We start from the raw sequence: 17,602 nt of genomic DNA on the forward strand, positions 1-17,602 counted from the left end.
ATTTAGACTCAGGTCTGCATATACTACAGGTGAACTTCCTTTTTTAAATACAAAAATGTGAAATTATTATCGCTTATCGGACAGGAGAAGCAGATATTTGGTTATAGTATCGGCTGAACAAAATCCTCCCTAAAGTCTATAGATCCCCCCCAAAATATATAAATCTGAAGAACATAAGGGGGGAATTCCCCCCCAGTTTGCAAAGTGAATTTTAAGCCCTGATATGGTATGTATGTATGTATTGTATGTATGTATTGTATGTATGTATGTATGTATGTGTGTGTGTGTGTGTGTGTGTGTGTGTGTGTGTGTGTGTGTGTGTCTGTGTGTGTGTGTGTGTGTGTGTGTGTGTGTGTGTGTGTGTGTGTGTGTATGTATGCATGTATGTATGATGAATCATAGATCAATTTCTGATTTAACACCTTGATTGCCAGCGACGAGTGTACTCGTCAAACACAATCCAGCTGTTAACTGCCAGCGACGAGTGTACTCGTCAAAAAAATAGATTTTTTTTTTTTGACGGTAGGTTGTGCATCTAAGCCTTTTACATCTCTTATATAGGTATTGGACGTGTACAACGTGTACAACCCATTCCACCGACCCACTAAGTGGCGACAAGGAAGGAGGAAGGCAAGCAAAAAGCAGTGTGACTGAAGCCATTCTCATGAAGGTGGATTGGCGAAGGCGCTTTCATTTTCGCGCTGATTGCTGGCGATGCGGGATTGCAAATTTACATAATACATTACAGGTGGAACACACTTTGAAACACGCAGCATAAATATGACCAGAATCGCAAAAGCTTCTCTCAACCAAAACTCCAAGAAGCAGCGAGTCCATGCCGACTTCCTCAAACAGCAGCTGTGCAGACAGGCACAGGACAGCAGCAAAAGCACTGAGACTGTGACGGCCGCTGCAGCCAAGAAGAGGGAGGAGTTGAAGCAACTCTGCCTCTCGCTCTCTCCCTCTCTCTCTCTCTCTCGCTCTCTCTCTCTCCCTCCCTCCCTCTCTCTCTCTCTCTCTCTCTCTCCCTCTCCCCCTCTCACTAGGATTAAACCTAGTGCGTCTCCCTCCCGAGAGGGAGGGAGAGAGAGAGAGAGGGAGGGAGAGCGAGAGGGAGGGAGAGAGAGAGAGAGAGAGAGAGAGAGAGGGAGGGAGAGCGAGGGGGAGAGAGAGAGAGAGAGAGAGAGAGCGAGAGGGGGAGGGAGAGAGAGAGAGAGAGAGAGAGCCAAAAATGAATGGTTAAAGTGACAGTTCTATCGAATTTCACAAAAAGCCGTTTATCTCTGAATATTTTTTCTGACGCTAAAACCATGCTGTATTCAACTGCTAATGCTTACATAACTACTAACTCTACAAACTAACTCTTTTAGACAGAGAAAGTACACATTCTATTAGTACTTTTGAGATATTGTATGTTCACAAACTCCAAGCAGAAAATAATCCTCGGCTCTTGTAAAATGAGCCACAATCCTCAAAAAACGGCTTGGCAGAAGCTACCTACAGCAAGAAAAAAACGGCTGGCAGTCAATGTGTTAAAAAATAAAATAAAATAAACATGTGGGAAAAAATCTACTATATACTGTATATATTTTACCTATGTATCTAGCAATTCACAATCAAGTAAGTTTCTGCTACATGGCAAGTACAATCCACTACAGGCCTACTGAGTTGTGTATTAATCATGTAATACAAGAGGAACATGAACTTAAACCTAGAGAACATTGTGGAAAAACAAATAACAGGAACTGGAACTCAAACGTGCAAACCTTGTGGAAAAATAAATAACAGAAACTGGAACTTAAACTTAAACTTGCAAACCTTGTGGAAAAAGAAATAACGCGGGATTTCAGTTCCTTAATTTTGGACACACGAATCAGCACCACAGTAAGTAATCAGATTACAAATGAAGAATTTGTCTTTGTGCAAGTATGCAGCATGGCAATCACATTAATCCTATAATAAGAATGCAAAGTGTCCCCCTTTGTGTGTTCCACCACAGCTATATGGCATTTTACGTGCGATCACGATGAATCTTTCAAGAAGTGTAAACTTGTTAGGGTGACCTAACAGAGAGGGATTTTTTAATTAGGTAATTAGGGCCGATTAATTGTGGAATGCACAGATTAATGGTGCAGTTGAGGCGAGTTGAGGAGCGACCCTAAAGCGCAGGGAGAGACAAATCATGATTTTTTTTTAATGAATGTTTCACAAATCCGATTGCGGATGTTATATGCTCATGTTTTTATATCTGTTGGAGGGCTATTTTTGACAAATTTTACTACATGTCTCTGGAACAAAGACCACGCAGAAATGTCTGCCCGTGCTGCCTGGCCAGCCTGCAAGCACACAGGGTTGGGCGTGCAGAGAACACTACATATACTCGATACACTGCACGGGGTTTCCGCTAGTATGGAAGACAAAGCTATATAGAAAAACAGTCAAAACCACCACAAAAATTGACATATGATGGGGGGTTAGGATCAAGTCAGCGTGGGGGACCTCAGCCGGTTGCCAAGCCGGCTGTACTCAGGGAACACCGGGGAAGGGGGTGATGAAGTCGAAGTCGACAAAGTCCTTATTTGTGGCAGTTGGGTCCTTTTGACCAGAGCTTCTGGTTCTGCCAGACCTCATTCTCCTGCCAACGGGGGGAGCCTCAAAGATTTTGTGGCCTGGGTGGGATGGGGTCAAGATTTTTCACAACCACTTCAGCGTTCTGGCTTTGTACAGGTCCTGAAGGACTGGTAGGTTGCATCTGATCACCTTTTTGGTGGATGATACGTTGCAGTCCAGAAATGTCCTTGCAGACAGCAGCAGCAGCACCACCCAAAAGACGGTGATGGAGATCAATGGTGGAGGTGTAGAAGAGCATCATCGTCCAAGCTAATCCCAGCTAATCCAGCCATGAGTATTTTGAATGAATTAGGCATCTCGCACGCTCGATTCCTAGGCTCACCCCCTACACGGGCTGAGTTGGCCCTGCAGCTCACATATGCAGCTCAGCCGGATGCTGTATCACCCTGGAGTGGATATCATAAGGTTTCTTGTCAGATGTGGAGGGACGGGTCTAATATACAAATGTGCTTATAACACTTGTGCACTTCTTCAAAAAAGCATGACATTTCTCGCGTAGTGAGTGAATACCATAAGGTTTATTTTCAGATGTGGAGGGAAGTCAAATTTAACCTTGAATCCAAGATAGCCGCCATTCCCCCTTGGTCTAATTTTCAAATGTGCTCATAACATGATAAAAGTTTCCCAAACCTCAAAGTGTTTCTTGGTACTCGTGATGGACTGCTTACCTGGATGGTTTTCCATGGACCCCTTTCATAGGACTCAATGCATATTGTATAAGCACATAGGGTTAGGGTTAGGGTTAGGGTTACCTAACCCTAACCCTAACCCTAACCCTAACCCTAACCCTACTGTATAGGGCTGGTAGCACCACGTTACAATACTATTGTCAAAGATGTGTTTTTTTGTTTGTTTTTATTTTTTGTTTTCCTGTGTCTGAGCTTGTTTGTCTTGTTTGTTTATTGTTCTGTAAAAATCTGAAAATAAAATATTGAAAAAAAAAAGCGTTTCTTGGTGAGAGTGTAGGGTCCCTGTGGTAATCAAACCACAGTCTTTAAACTTAGTCTTAGGGCCCTATCTTCCCAATGGCAGTAATTTTGAGTTAGCGCCCGTTTTGTGCTGGAATAGCGCCACGCAAAGCCCTAATTGTGGGCGTGTCGGGCCGCTGCGCTTCACGTCATCTCAGCGCAAACCCCGATAGGCGTAGGAACGGGCAACATCCAAACCTCTCTTTGCGCTCGGCACATACCGACGGTATCTTCCCCAGTGCGCTAAATGACACTTGCGCGAGACACATGATAGGCTAGAGGCCCACGGACATGCCTGGGCCACGCCTACACCTGTGTCATCCCAGTGCAAAACTGGACAGTGGAGGCAGACGATAGCTTAAGATGCTGGGAAGATAGCAATAAGAGGCGCACAAACGCAGCGCAAACGATAGCGCCGTACGAAGATAGGGCCCTTAGTCTTTAAACTGGACCTTCACATTTGTGAAGATTATCCTGCTGAACACAAATTTGCGCTACCATAAACTTTTGTTAACCACAGACCTTATTTTATGTATTTAAGTGAAATCCCCATTCTAAAACCCCATTCACTTTTCCCTTTACGAACCCAGAAGTATACTTCCAGACTCATTCCTGCGGTGCTCTATTGGCACTTCAGCTTGTGTGTTGGTTTTTGCATCTTAACACGTTCACTGCCAATGGCGAGTTGACTCGTCAAAAAAAATCCAACGGTTCACTGCCAATGACGAGTTGAGACGTCAAAAAAAAAAAAAAAATTTTTTGATGGTGCTACGTGGATCAATGCCCCCCACGTCTCCTATAAAAATATTGGAGCGACCGAACGTGTACAACCCATTCTACCGACCCACTAAGTGGCGACAGTGCTCTCCATTCTAGAGGAAGGCAAGCAAAAAGCACTGTGAGGAAGCCATTCTCATGAAAATGGATTGGCGAAAACGCTTTCGCGCTTGGGAGCTGGCGGTGGGGTTTTGCAAATTTGCATAATAGATTACGGGTGGAACACACTTTGAAACACGCAGCATAAATAAGACCAGAATCGCAAAAGCTTCATCAAAGCTCTCAGAACCCCAAGAAACGAGCGAGCCCATCCATCCAGACTTGCCCAGCGGCCGCCAGGCAGACAGGCACAGCAGCAGTAAAGCAGTGAGCCTGGTGACGCGAGGTTACAGCAGCAGCAGCAACGAGCTTGTGACACGCCCGCTGCAGCCAAGAAGAACACACACAGAGGGAGGAGTTTGAAGGAGAGGGGTGTTTCCTGCTGTTATGGAGGAAATTACTGTTCAAAACTATTGTTTAGATGTCTGACGTCTTACTGATGCCAAAAATGAATGGTTAAAGTGACTGTTCTATCGAATTTCACAAAAAGCCGTTTATCTCAGAATAAATTTACAGACGCTGAAACCATGCTGTATTCAACTGCTAATGCTTACATAACTACTAACTCTACAAACTAACTCTTTTAGACAGAGAAAGCACACATTCTATTAGTTCTTTTGAGATATTGTGTGTTCACAAAATCCTAACAGAAACGAATCCTCGGCTCTTGAAAGATGAGCCAGAATCCTCAAAAAAACCCTCTGGCAGAAGCTAACTACAGTTTTGAAAAACGGCTGGCAGTGAATGTGTTAACTGAACTCCTGTTCGATTGCAGAGGTCATTCTGCTAATCAGACCTCAATGCCCCTGGCTTGTGAGTCACATGTTCCTGGGACGAGCCACAGATTAGTGCACAAAGTGAGGATTTTATTTTCCCAGGTGAGGATATGTACAGGTACAGGTCAGCTTGTATTTACAAGGCTGCAAACTAATGTCGAACAAACAACAACTCGAATTAAACAATGAATAAGAAAAAGAAAGAGATCAAAGTAGGCTACAACAAATATGGGCAACACAGACCCTACTAATAGCCTGCAGCTCAGTTCCTGCAGCATATTATGATCACTGAACAGGCCACCTCCCTACTCAAGACTTTTCCATTTCTAAAGGCGGAAGGGGGGAGTGTGTGTGCAAACGTTCAGTGGTGTATAAAGTACTCGAAAACCATACTTGAGTAAAAGTAAAGATATCTTCCCAAAAAAAAGACTTTGGTAAAAGTCAAAGTCACTCATTAGTATATTACTTGAATAAAAGTCTTAAAGTACTTGATATTTTCTGTACTTAAGTATCAAAAGTAATTTTCTGATATAAAATGTAGTATTGAAAGTAAATGAGTAAATGCTGTTAAAAAAATCAAGTAAAAGACATGCCTGGGCTTGAGTGGAAGTCTATTTCTTCTTCTTGACTTTTATAGCCACTGGCAAACAATGTTATGTTGCATTACAGCCACCAAATGGAATGGCGTGTGGATCGTGATTAACGTAACTTGCAAACTAGGAGCCCTGATTTGACAAACCTGATTGCTTGCAGGCTACGCAATTTCTTCTGATTTTACTTTGTAACTAGATGCTTGGGGGAAATGTAGTGGAGTAAAAGTATCCATTTTATTTGGGAAATGTAGTGGAGTAAAAGTGAAAGTTGACAGAAATATAAATACTCAAGTAAAGTACAGATACTCAGAAAAAATACTTAAGTACTGTACTTAAGTATTTATACTTTGTTACATTACACCACTGCACACGTTATGGCTATATCATGTGGGAGGGAATGGGTCCTTCCGCACCTCATCTGAGATGGGAGTTTCCCAGAGCCACAGCTCCGCCTGCTATTGGTCCGTGATCGACAAGCTGCACGATTACTGGACAGGCGATCTGTCAATCACCCCCTTTTCTATCCAAACGGGCGAGTTATATAACAAATTACCCCCCTACAGTTGTTACGAAAAGGTGAAATTAGCTATATAGACCAAAACAGTGTTTTGCCACTAACTGGAAAGATGTTTAATCCTGTTACAAAGTCTGGGGGAGATCTGCCTACTGCCCCCGAGCCCAAGTGGCCATTCGAGGAATTACAGCTTAAACAAAGACTTTCGCATCTTCCTGGGAAAGGGGGTGGGCTTGCTCACTGGTCTACACCTACAGTACAGACCGACTATAAAGACAGAAGGCAGAGTGCAGGCTCACAGACTCAGAAGACTCTTCTCCTGTAAGTACCTCTCTCTCTACATCTGATGCTGCTTTATGAAGACAATGTTGCATTCAGTCCTGATGTCTTACTTGTGTTGTGTAATCTGCACATCCTACAGCTTCTTAGTTTAAATCAGTTAAACAGGTTTTAATTGGCAAGTGCAGTGACTACACACTCAGTGAAAACTACATGTATAGGCACTATACATGTCACACAGAGTAACTTGATAAGTATTGAGATTACTTCATCTGTGCCTTCCATCAGTACGAATGTTGTTGACTTGAAGTCTCCACAGGAGCTCCATGCCGCTGACGGCTTTAAATTCTTACATGTAAATATCAGGAGTTTATTACCTGAAATAGATTCTTGTCATCACAGAGTCATGGCTATCTAGCAGAGTCCCTGACTCTGATATTATGATAAACGGCTTCAACCTGTTTAGAATAGACAGAAAAGCCAAAGGGGGTGTAGCGATTTATGTTAGAGAACACCTAGTCACCCACGTTGTTAAAGCCTCCTCTGTTTTGAAATGTTTTGAATGTATTGTATTGATATCTGTGTAGGGGGCGATGTTCATGTTTTTGTATCTGGGGTTTACTGCCCACCATCTGCCCCAAAAACAGCTTTAAAAAGCCTTGGGGAGATTTTGCGTGTTCATGCCGCATCCGAGCTTCTGATCATGGGAGACATGATTGGATTGGCTCTCAGAGGGCTCTGCCAACTTAAAGCAGCTATGCCTGGAACTTAACCTGACCCAACTTGTCCTATATCCGACCAGATTAAATATGAAAAACCCGTCAAAGTCAACTTTGATTGACATTGCTCTAATAGGCTTTGCAAATACCCTCATAGTGGGGTATTTGATCAAGGCGTTAGTGATCATTGCCCTACTGCCTGTGTCAGAGTCTCCAAGGCAAATACATCAAAGGAACATATTAGCAAAATACATTTTAAAGACTTTGTTGAGCTAAGTTTTTTACATTACTTATTTTATGCTGATTTACAACACCAAAACACCAGATGTACGATAATTATCGTATTTGTATGATAATTTACCACCAAAACCAATAGCATTTTGACCCTCTGTCTGGTACGATAGTTTGACACTGCCCAGAATGCATTTCGGCATTGACGGGAGAAGAATAAACCTCCGCTCCATTTCCCCCCCAAAGGCAACTTTTTACTTTCTGTTTAGTTTGGGCTCTATCGATGGTTAATATAGCACTTTATAGTTTCAGTAGTCAAATGTAACTAGTAGTAAAAACTAGTTGACCCTCAATAGACCGGGACAGATGGCCGGCGTACGGAGGTAATGTTTCCGAGGGAGCACTTATTGATTATTGTGTATTAAAATCGTCACAGGTGTTATTGCTAGATTTGAGGGTTTTTATGTGCGCGTGGCAGATGCTTCACAAAAACCAGTCTAGATGCAGCTATGTGTGGGAAAAAAACAAAAGAGAATCCTAATTGCTACATAAAATTCCCACATATTAATGCAAAGTGGTGTCTAACCTGCATCATGCTCTTTAACAGTCCATTCATGCCCACATGAATTTAAAGCATTAATTAGGGAGAAAAAAAAGAGAATATATTCCAGTGTTTGCTGGTACATGTATTGGCTATGGTTGGTCCAAGTTCCCAATCGCTGATTGAAACTTTTCCAATGACTTGAAGGGGGGAGTTGCGAAGGGGGAAAAACAGACTTTAGTGACACAACAAAATAGGCGAATGGGTTCCGCTCTTTTCAAAACACATTCACATCAAAGAACCTCCGCTTGTCAAGACAAAAGGGAAACACGCACTTCAGTTTGAGGGCGGTCTGGCATTTTTATTTGCATATTTACATAACCACAACAACCTTATGTATTTCGGCTTTGGAATGTAATTTGAGTGGGGTGTGGGGCGTCTGTGCGAACTGCGCAGTGACTTATCTTCGCACCTCACCACTGAGGGCGCTGGACTTAAAGATGGGTCAGGATTTGCTTAAATTATTTACGTAAGTTGTCTTGTTTACTTTTTAACCATTTTGTTGTTGTTTTTTACAGCACTACGTTTGTGTGGGATACCTTTGCAAGACAATACTGGGTGGTGAAACACGGATTGGATCGAGTAGATCCACTGTCACTGGACAGGTTAGTCATTGTTTTAGTAGGGATTCTATGCAAGGTTTTATAAATGAGACCCAATGTGTGGAGAATAAATTAGGAAGATCAAAAATTGCTAACCTATTTTTCAACATTTTTATTTAAAAAAAGAAGACATTTCCTACTAAATCAAATGCATGGGAATGGAGCTACTTGTCTCATAATCTTTCCCTAGATTTTGGTATAAGAAATTTGTATTGTATGAACAATGACTAGCTATATTTGAGTTTCTCAATGGATATTGACGGGAGTTGTAGATGGGTTTACACGACGTGACTGCGTCCATAGTTGGCTTGGAAATTCAAACAAAAAATAACAATTAGAATTATTATACAATTATTTTTTGTTTTTGATCAAAGTGAATTTTTGTATAGTCACTCATAATTCAGTATGTCACGGGTTGACTTGGTTCCAGCCTTAGATTTTTGGAAATGTCTATGAGACAATGAATGGGAAACTCACTTCTGGGGCAAGAGATGTCACATGACTGTTCAGCTCTATAAGCTGATACTGCACCACAGTACTGATACTGTACTGCAGTATTGATACTATATTTATTTAGCCATAGCTGTTATGAAGTTCCCATTAAAATAATAATTTGCAGCTATAATGGTGTCATGATAAATGTCCCATTAATGTAATAAAAGTTGCCTGCCATTAACGTAGGCCATTAACATCTTTCCTGTTAAAATTAACTCATAATGTAACAGTGAAAATTCAACTCAACTGTCACTCATTTACACATATTCATTACGCTGCATGCATTAAAAAATAAATAAATCTGGATTTAAAAAATATGATGTTTCCTTAAAGTTTTCCTTAAATTATGCTAAAAGTATTACATTAACAGAACTATTCCACTATCTGCTGTTGGTTATTGCATTAATGGGAAGTTGTCACATTAACAGTGATAAAAGTCCTAATAGTTTAATTCTGTTTGCCATTAGAGGGAAGAACATGCTGATTAAGACTTGGAGCATCTGACTGTCGCAGCAGCTGAGAGAGACGGTAAGAAAGTTATTTTTATTATTTTTATTTCTTCTTATTCTTCTATCATTATTGTTGGGAGAAGATGCTGAAGCCCAATCTCTCATTACTACCTCTTTTAAATCCTGCATGAACATGCCTGCGTCTGTGTTTCCACAAATAATTTGCAAACTGATATTGAATGTGTTTCCACTAATACTTTAGTGCAGGTGTCTGCAACCTTTTTGATATGAAGTGGCATTTTCAAATTTGCTTGTCAATCAGTGTGCCCAAGGTTTTTTGGCTGGAAGGCCTGACATTGGCTGTCTTTCGCGCCGACACTTTCATCTGCCCTCTGCTGCTTTGGAATGTATGGAACGCAAGGAGGCTAATCAATCAGAGCCATATTAGCCATATTAGGGCATCCTCAGACCTTAAGGTAAAAGGCATCATTGACTAGGGCATTCACAGACTAGTCAACTAGTAAAACCACTAGTCGACACTGTGCTTAGTAGTCGACTAGTCGTTTTTTTGTTGTTGGTTTTTTTTATCTTTAAGAAAGAACATGAGGTATTTACACGACATACATGGACTATCATATCCCATATCCCATATCCCCCACAAAGAACATCAAAACACAACAAAACAAAACAAGAAAACTGCATAAGATACACAATAATCCAAGAACAAACAAGACTATTGGACAAACAACCAAACAAAAACAATGCATTCAAAGTAAATACATAGATCTTGCCCTGTTGGCAGCTAGGAAATGCATAGCTTTAAATTGGAAAGCATCCAATCCCCCAGCTGTAGTTCACTTGTGGAATGAACTCTCAAGCTACCATACGTTGGATAACATTTACTACAAGAGCAAAGGCAGATTCTTAGACATCCCCAAAATATGGCAACCACATACAGAGTTTGACTTTAAGAACTTTCTACCCCAGTGTCATTAGGCTTATCAGGATAGGAGCTGAATGCATTGTTTTTGTTTGGTTGTTTGTCCAATAGTCTTGTTTGTTCTTGGATTATTGTGTATCTTATGCAGTTTTATTGTTTTGTTTTGTTGTGTTTTGATGTTCTTTGTGGGGGATATGGGATATGGGATATGATAGTCCATGTATGTCGTGTAAATACCTCATATTCTTTCTTAAAGATAAAAAAGAAAAACGACTAGTCGACTACCTTTAGGGACGACTAGTCGACTAGTAAAATTCACTAGTCGTGAATGCCCTACCTCAGACTAAACATACCTCATGCCTCATGAGTGCCCTGAATCGGCTTCAGTCCTCATACGAAAACGCTGTCATTCCTCCTGCCTCGTACAAAACTCCCTCACTTCTCATACCTCGTTCTGCTAAAAAAATACTCTCAGGTCTATTGGTCCATGCCTGGTATCAATTATTAATGATTCTCTCCAATCTGGTTGTGTCCCTTCTTATTTTAAACATGCTGTTGCTCAGCCTCGTTTAAATAAAATGAATCTTGACGCATCCCTGCCCAAAAACTATAGGCCTATTTCTAAGTTGCCTTTTATCTTCTTTTTTTTTTTTTCTTTTTTTTTAAGTTGTTGCTTAACAGCTTACGGCTGCTCTAAATGAACACAACATCTACGACACATTCCAGTCTGGTTTCCGTCAGAGACATTCTACTCAAACCGCTCTTCTCAGAGTGTCAAATGACATCATGATGTGCTCTGATAGAGGTGAATGCTCTGTCTTGGTGCTGCTGGATTTTAGTGCAGCATTCGATACTGTGGATAACCACATTTTAATTGATAGGCTTCAGCAGTGGGTGGGTGTCTCTGGGAGGGCCTTAGACTGGTTCTCCTCCTATCTCGCGAATAAAAGTTTTTCTGTGTCCGTCGGTCCATATATGTCTGCTTCTGCTGTCCTGTCCTGCAGGGTGCCCCAAGGTTCTGTTTTGGGTCCTATTTTATTTGGTGTTTATATGCTTCCCCTAGAATCAATTATTAACCAATTTGAAGGTGTCTCCTATCATTGCTATGCCGATGATGTTCAGTTGCACTTATCTTTCAAGCCAGATAAAACTGATAGCCTAATCTCTCTTTATTGCATAATTGTCTGTTTGCTATCAATGACTGGATTTTATTATTTTATTGCTCCAGATAGTATTGTCCCCAAGGTTGCTCAGCGCATGGGGTCTCTCTCCTCTACTGTGCGATCCAACCTGAGGAAGCTTGGTGTTGTTTTTGATCAAGCTATGAGCTTCGATCAACACATTAAAGCTGCATTCAGCGATGTTTTTGTGTTAAAATAAGTGTTAAATGGCTCTATATTCTGACAGCAATCACTGAAATAGAGTGTTTGGTCAGTGACTTGAAACCCCCAACCCCCCGCTGTCCTCTCTCTCTCTCCTGTAGTCCTGCAGGCAGGGCGGACGTATCTCCGCAACCGTAACTCGTAGAGATGCGTTGGATTCGGATTAAAAAAATACATATAGTCCTTTAAAGGCATTGCGATCCGATATTCCGTTTCCTAGAAAATAACAACTTTTCTCGGTTTGGATCAAAATTGGCGTCGACCTCAAACTATCCAATCAGATGTATGGCAGGTGTGTATTGTTGGCAGGTATGTGTTTAGCCCATTGACATATATATAATGGACCAACGGAGCTCATTGACTTTGACACAGCAAAATGAAGCTCACTTCCGGATATTGTTTGATTTCGTTTGATTGGTTGAATTAATTAATGCTACACGGAAGTACGAGGAGAGGGGGCGGCTACCCCTAGCGGCTGCCGGGGGAGTTTCCGAATTTGCCCTGTCTCGCTTATCGCCGTAATGCATTATGGGTAGTCAGCTACTGTGGCTAATGTTAGCGGCTAACGCTACTTACTTTACATTGCAGTAAAACGGCACTGAATGACCAAATTGATTTAACTTTTAACCATTTCGAATAACACTGTTTCCATACGGACCCCCAGCGTTGGTTAGTTGTTTATAACGTAACTATATTTATAACGATATCGTACTCCGGTTTCTGGGCTGAATCCAATGGTCTGAATGGTCTGAATACAGAGAAGGCTTAAGGCTTTATCTAACGGTATAGATAACGGTATAGATAACGTTAAATGGACATTAGATGTATGGTATCTATATAGTTACGTGTGTCTACTAACATTATTAAAATATCATAAAGTAACGCTATTTTCTGATAATTTGCTCAACTATTACTTGCTACCTGATGCCTTGCGGCACATTGCTGCCTCTACCGGTCGGAAGTATTACTGTTCTTATTATCCGATGTTTGTCGTAAATTTTCCTCAAAATGGGGCTATAATTTGGAAAACGAAGCGCGTTAGAGCATGAAAAAGACTTGAAATTGTTTTTTCAGACCATACACTCATTTGGAAAGTGTTTATTTAAGACATAGACCGAGAGAGAAGTTGGCTCATTTCCCATAGAGTTGAATGGATGTTCCCGGGAGTGCTACACAAGCTGCGCCCCCCACTGGCCATTTGAAAGAATGCAATTTCCGCATAGGCATCAAAAATAGGCAGGCTGAATTGGGGACTGGTTTAGCCTTTCTGATGTTATTGCATGGTTAAATAAGCACATTTTATTTCATGGGGAAAATTTGTTTGTATCCGCAGTGGAATTGGTCCCTCAGGAATTTGGTTTGGTACATAGTACTTGGTCTGAAAAGTTTGGGAACCCCTGTTCTAATGTACAAGGCCATTCTAAGCAAGTTACCCTTGTACATTAGTTTAGTCCATTCATAACTGCTACAACCTCAGATCCAACACTTGGCTACATGTTAAAGTACCAACTGTTCGGGCTTTATTTTGGCCCGTGGTCTTAGAATGACCTGCAGACTCATCTGAAATTAGTCTCCCTCATCTCTTTGTCCAGCTTTAAACCAAAAATATCTGAAATCCTTACCACAAGCTGCTCTTGTCACAATCATAACTATTTTGTAATGTTCTTTATTTATTTATTGTAGCAATTATATTATAAACCCAAACATATATATATATATATACTGTATATATATATATATATATATATATATATATATATATATATATATATATATATACACCCACCATCAGCGAGGAAGAGGAAGAGTTTCGACGCACGTACAACAACAATCACTTGAACAATGTTCATTAGGATCCTAGCCTCACCTGGACTGGAGCTGAGCAACTCGGCATCAGTGTTTAAGAGCTGCGACGGCTGCGATGCAGTGCGAGCAGAAAATGCGGGAGGGTGAGCCCCTGTTGGACCTAGGCAGCGGCCGTGTGGGGATTCTGGGCAAATGTTGACATGTCTAAAAGTTATGCCTCTACATTTTTATGTGTTTCATAGCATAGGCTATGCTATGCAATGCTGTGAGAAATATACAATAAGTTGCTGCTGTATAAATAAAAGTTTTATTGAGGAAAAAACGCATTTGGTATGGTTTGGAAAATTTTGTATTTTTAATTACAATTACTCGATTGATTGCTCGTTAACGTTGCCAATGATCGATTTCGGAATTTGTGGAAAATGGGCAGCCCTAGTTTCAACGTAGGATATCATTGCAATAACACAAGCCGAATGCTGACAGATTTGAGACTTTGAGAGATTTGCTTTGAACCATTTGTACATGTATCTGCCAGTGACCGGAAACTATTGTTATTTGCTTGTTTTAATGCTTGAGTGCAGGGTGCTTTTACTGAGACATAGGGCAAGGGGAATTAGAGATAAGAAAGGCAGACTTGATACATGACAAGCAGGCCTGTAGTTTCCTAAAGCACAATGCTATGACAGTGAAAATAATCCATCTGGGGAAGGCAATTCTGAGCAAGTGGAAAAAACAAACAAGGATGAACTAGTTTGGATTCAATATACAGTAGATAAACGATATTCCATTTGAAACACATCAAATGTGGCATTATTGTCTAACCTTAACCAAGTTGTTTTAATTGCCTAAACATAACCAGCAAACACACCGCTTAACGCTAATGAATGTCATTTTAGGAGTCATTGGAAATCTACTTTTTCTGTCGTTTCGGTTTGATGATGTGTTGTTTATCCCGTGTATCCATTGAACAGCGCACCCTGATGGTGTCACATGTTATGTTATGCTGATTGGCTGAAGGAGTTTGTCTGTCAAGGCAAGTACTCCCGCCCAAGATGTACTGTACTTTAACAGCGCAGGAGAGAGTCTGGCTGCTCTTACTATCACTCTGGTATAGACAAGTTTCCCCGCGCTGGCCTAGGGCGCAGTGGCGTGTCCAGACTTTTTTTTTACCAGGGTGGCACAAGTGGGGCACAGACTTACGAAGGGGTGGCCACAGAAAAACACACGCACTCGCACGCACACGGCACACGTCAGAATAGCGTTAATTTACCATGTTCGTCCCAACTAGACTACATATATCTACTTTAATTAGTAACATTACAGTGTCTTACGTTCCTGTGTTTAAAGCATAATTTAAGAGAAATAGACCCATCAATCACACAGAGTAGCACCATACAAATGTAATATAAAGCTTCCCAGTTCTACACAGTTGCAATGTCTGGCAATTAACCACAATTCCATTGACATCAAGGCAATATCAAGATAACTGTTCAGGTTACTGAAGATAAATCTGGAACTATTAGGATTTGACAGTATATACATACGCACACATACAGCTGGGGGCTCCTGCTGTCAAGCTGCTGGCTTGACTCATCTGACTGACAAGGAGGAGAGCTTGTTGCTGCTCTCTCCTGCAGCTCTGACTGTAAATGACTGGTAGCAGTCCTGCTGGCTGCTCTGTCCTGCTGTGCAGTTTTTAATTTCTTTGTTTTGATGGAGAAGAAATCCTCAATGTTCTGATTTCTTTTCATACTGTAATAGTCACATGAATACATACTGTATGTCACTTTATATCTCTTGCACAATAGATTTCCTTGTGCATGCATGGATACATTTGACATGCTCACATCAGGCCTACAAAGTTACACAAGACAGATTTACATAGCTAGCATTAGCATTGACAACCAAACAATGACTGACGACAGGTTTGCTCATGTTAGCAACTCGCAAGCTGAGATGAAAACACACCTGCTGCACCACATTATCACGTAGCCTAGCACACAGGTTTATTGTCCGTTTACCCTGTTAGTAGCAGGCTTAGCAAGTTGTTTGCTGCTCAGCTGCGCCAAATCCTCAAATCAAGATCTTCTTCTCTGGGGCTTTCGGCAGGCTAGACACTACTATGGCTCATTACTGCCTCTCAGGTTTAAGACTGGATTGCGCCTATACATGGAAGCTTGGTTTACTGACTGTGCAGAGAGCCAATCATATGGGGTGGCACCTGGGGTGGCCAATCAGATTCTAGGGGTGGCCCATGCCACCCCAGGCCACTCCCTAGACACGCCACTGGGCGGCGCCATAGCAGCCTTTTATGTCCCTGGCTTCCGGTTAAGTCCGGTTAAGACTTATTACATCATATTTTTTCCACCCCCTGTATGTTGAGTGTTGGTGAAAAAGAAAAATATAGCAGACGCTTTCTTTACTGTAGAGCGCCGCTTAAAAGCCGCACAACAAGCAGCATCAGTCCCGCCGGCCAGCGCTGGACCCGCTGTGAGGAAACACACAGGAGGAAACCGAAATGTCAAAACAGACATCACTTACTAGGCCAGTCCTTTTTTTAATCGAGATCATGCAACAAGTAGCCTACTTCAGCCGAGGCCAGCAAGACGGCAGGAAAGAAACAGAAGCGTGCCTGCCGCCGTCAAAAGCAAAAGAGACCCGACGTAGGCTGTCAATTTAGCGGAGGTAAAAAGCCTTTTTACCTACGTCGGGCGAATCAATCAATCAATCAATCAATCAATCAATGGCTCGCGCTTGTTGCCCGACGTTCATATGATGAGGAGATTAATAAAAATGCTGACCACAAATAAAGCCACAGGGGAGCCGAGAACGAGTGCAGGAGAGCTGCCGCAGGTGCCAGGTGTGGAGTGGGAGAGATTAAGGTGCGTAGCCTATTGCTGGAGATTCAAGTTGTGCGCTGTCTGCACTGACACTGTCGCACTTATTACTTTTAGCTAACGCTACGTTGTTTTTTCATCAAGGCAATGTCCAGAAGATATGGGTTCATGAGTGTCTGCAAATGCAGATAGATAGGCTACAGTAGGAGCATGCATGCATGTTGTCTGTTTCAATAACGAAAGCGTCCTTACCGAGAACGACGTGCCGACCAATTAAATATTATATATATAATATTATTATAGCTGTAATATTCATTCACAACTGGAGATAGCCTGACTGTGGGTAATTTGATGAAATACATTACAACACGTTACAACATGCCCAACCTACTTTGTTGCTGTGGAGATATTGGTACGCTTCGGAACTTTTGAGATTGTTCATCGCGTTGCCGTCCACCGCCACTGATTCCTCAAAATACGCTATAATCCTGCCTGTAGTTACGTTCGACCATTTACACATATTATCTTCCCATGTGTCCACTGTCAACGGGTGTGGGATAGACACTCTTTCGTTAGGCAGGAGACTCGGAGAATGATCCCAAGTTTGCATTTTTTCGGCGGTCGCTATGGCTACTACACTAGTACGTTACGCTTCTCTGTATTCCAGAAGAGACAGACATATCGCGGCCGAGTCCGGAAGCAAACCGGAAGTGCCCAGGAAACTTGTCTATAGTGAGAGATAAAAAATGCTCCGTTATCTTTACAACCATCCAACAAAAGTACCAAGCAGGCTTATTGTTATTGTTATTATGTTGACAGGAATGAAATATTATATAAACATCAATATGGTTTCAGAAAATCCAGATCTACATACATGGCTATTACACATCTTACCAATGAATT

At 41.6% G+C, this 17,602-nt stretch overlaps 1 protein-coding gene across 6 annotated transcripts in view; it reads left to right on the forward strand.

The window, feature by feature from the left end:
- Nucleotides 1–6,666: 6,666 nt before the first annotated feature.
- Nucleotides 6,667–17,602, forward strand: part of LOC310798372 (uncharacterized protein) — a 55,327-nt gene continuing 44,391 nt past the window's right edge. For 4 of the 6 annotated variants that reach the window (XM_083660915.1, XM_083660914.1, XM_083660913.1 and 1 more), the window contains exons 1-3: nucleotides 6,667–6,679; nucleotides 8,707–8,793; nucleotides 9,753–9,813. The gene's annotated coding sequence lies outside the window, so the exon portion shown is untranslated. Of the gene's footprint in view, nucleotides 6,680–8,706; nucleotides 8,794–9,752; nucleotides 9,814–17,602 lie in introns of those variants that run through there. The other 2 variants (XR_014553767.1, XR_014553768.1) reach the window with 2 other exon arrangements.

Source organism: Poromitra crassiceps (genome assembly GCF_964638095.1).
Source record: "Poromitra crassiceps genome assembly, chromosome: 25".
Lineage (NCBI taxonomy): Eukaryota > Metazoa > Chordata > Actinopteri > Beryciformes > Melamphaidae > Poromitra > Poromitra crassiceps.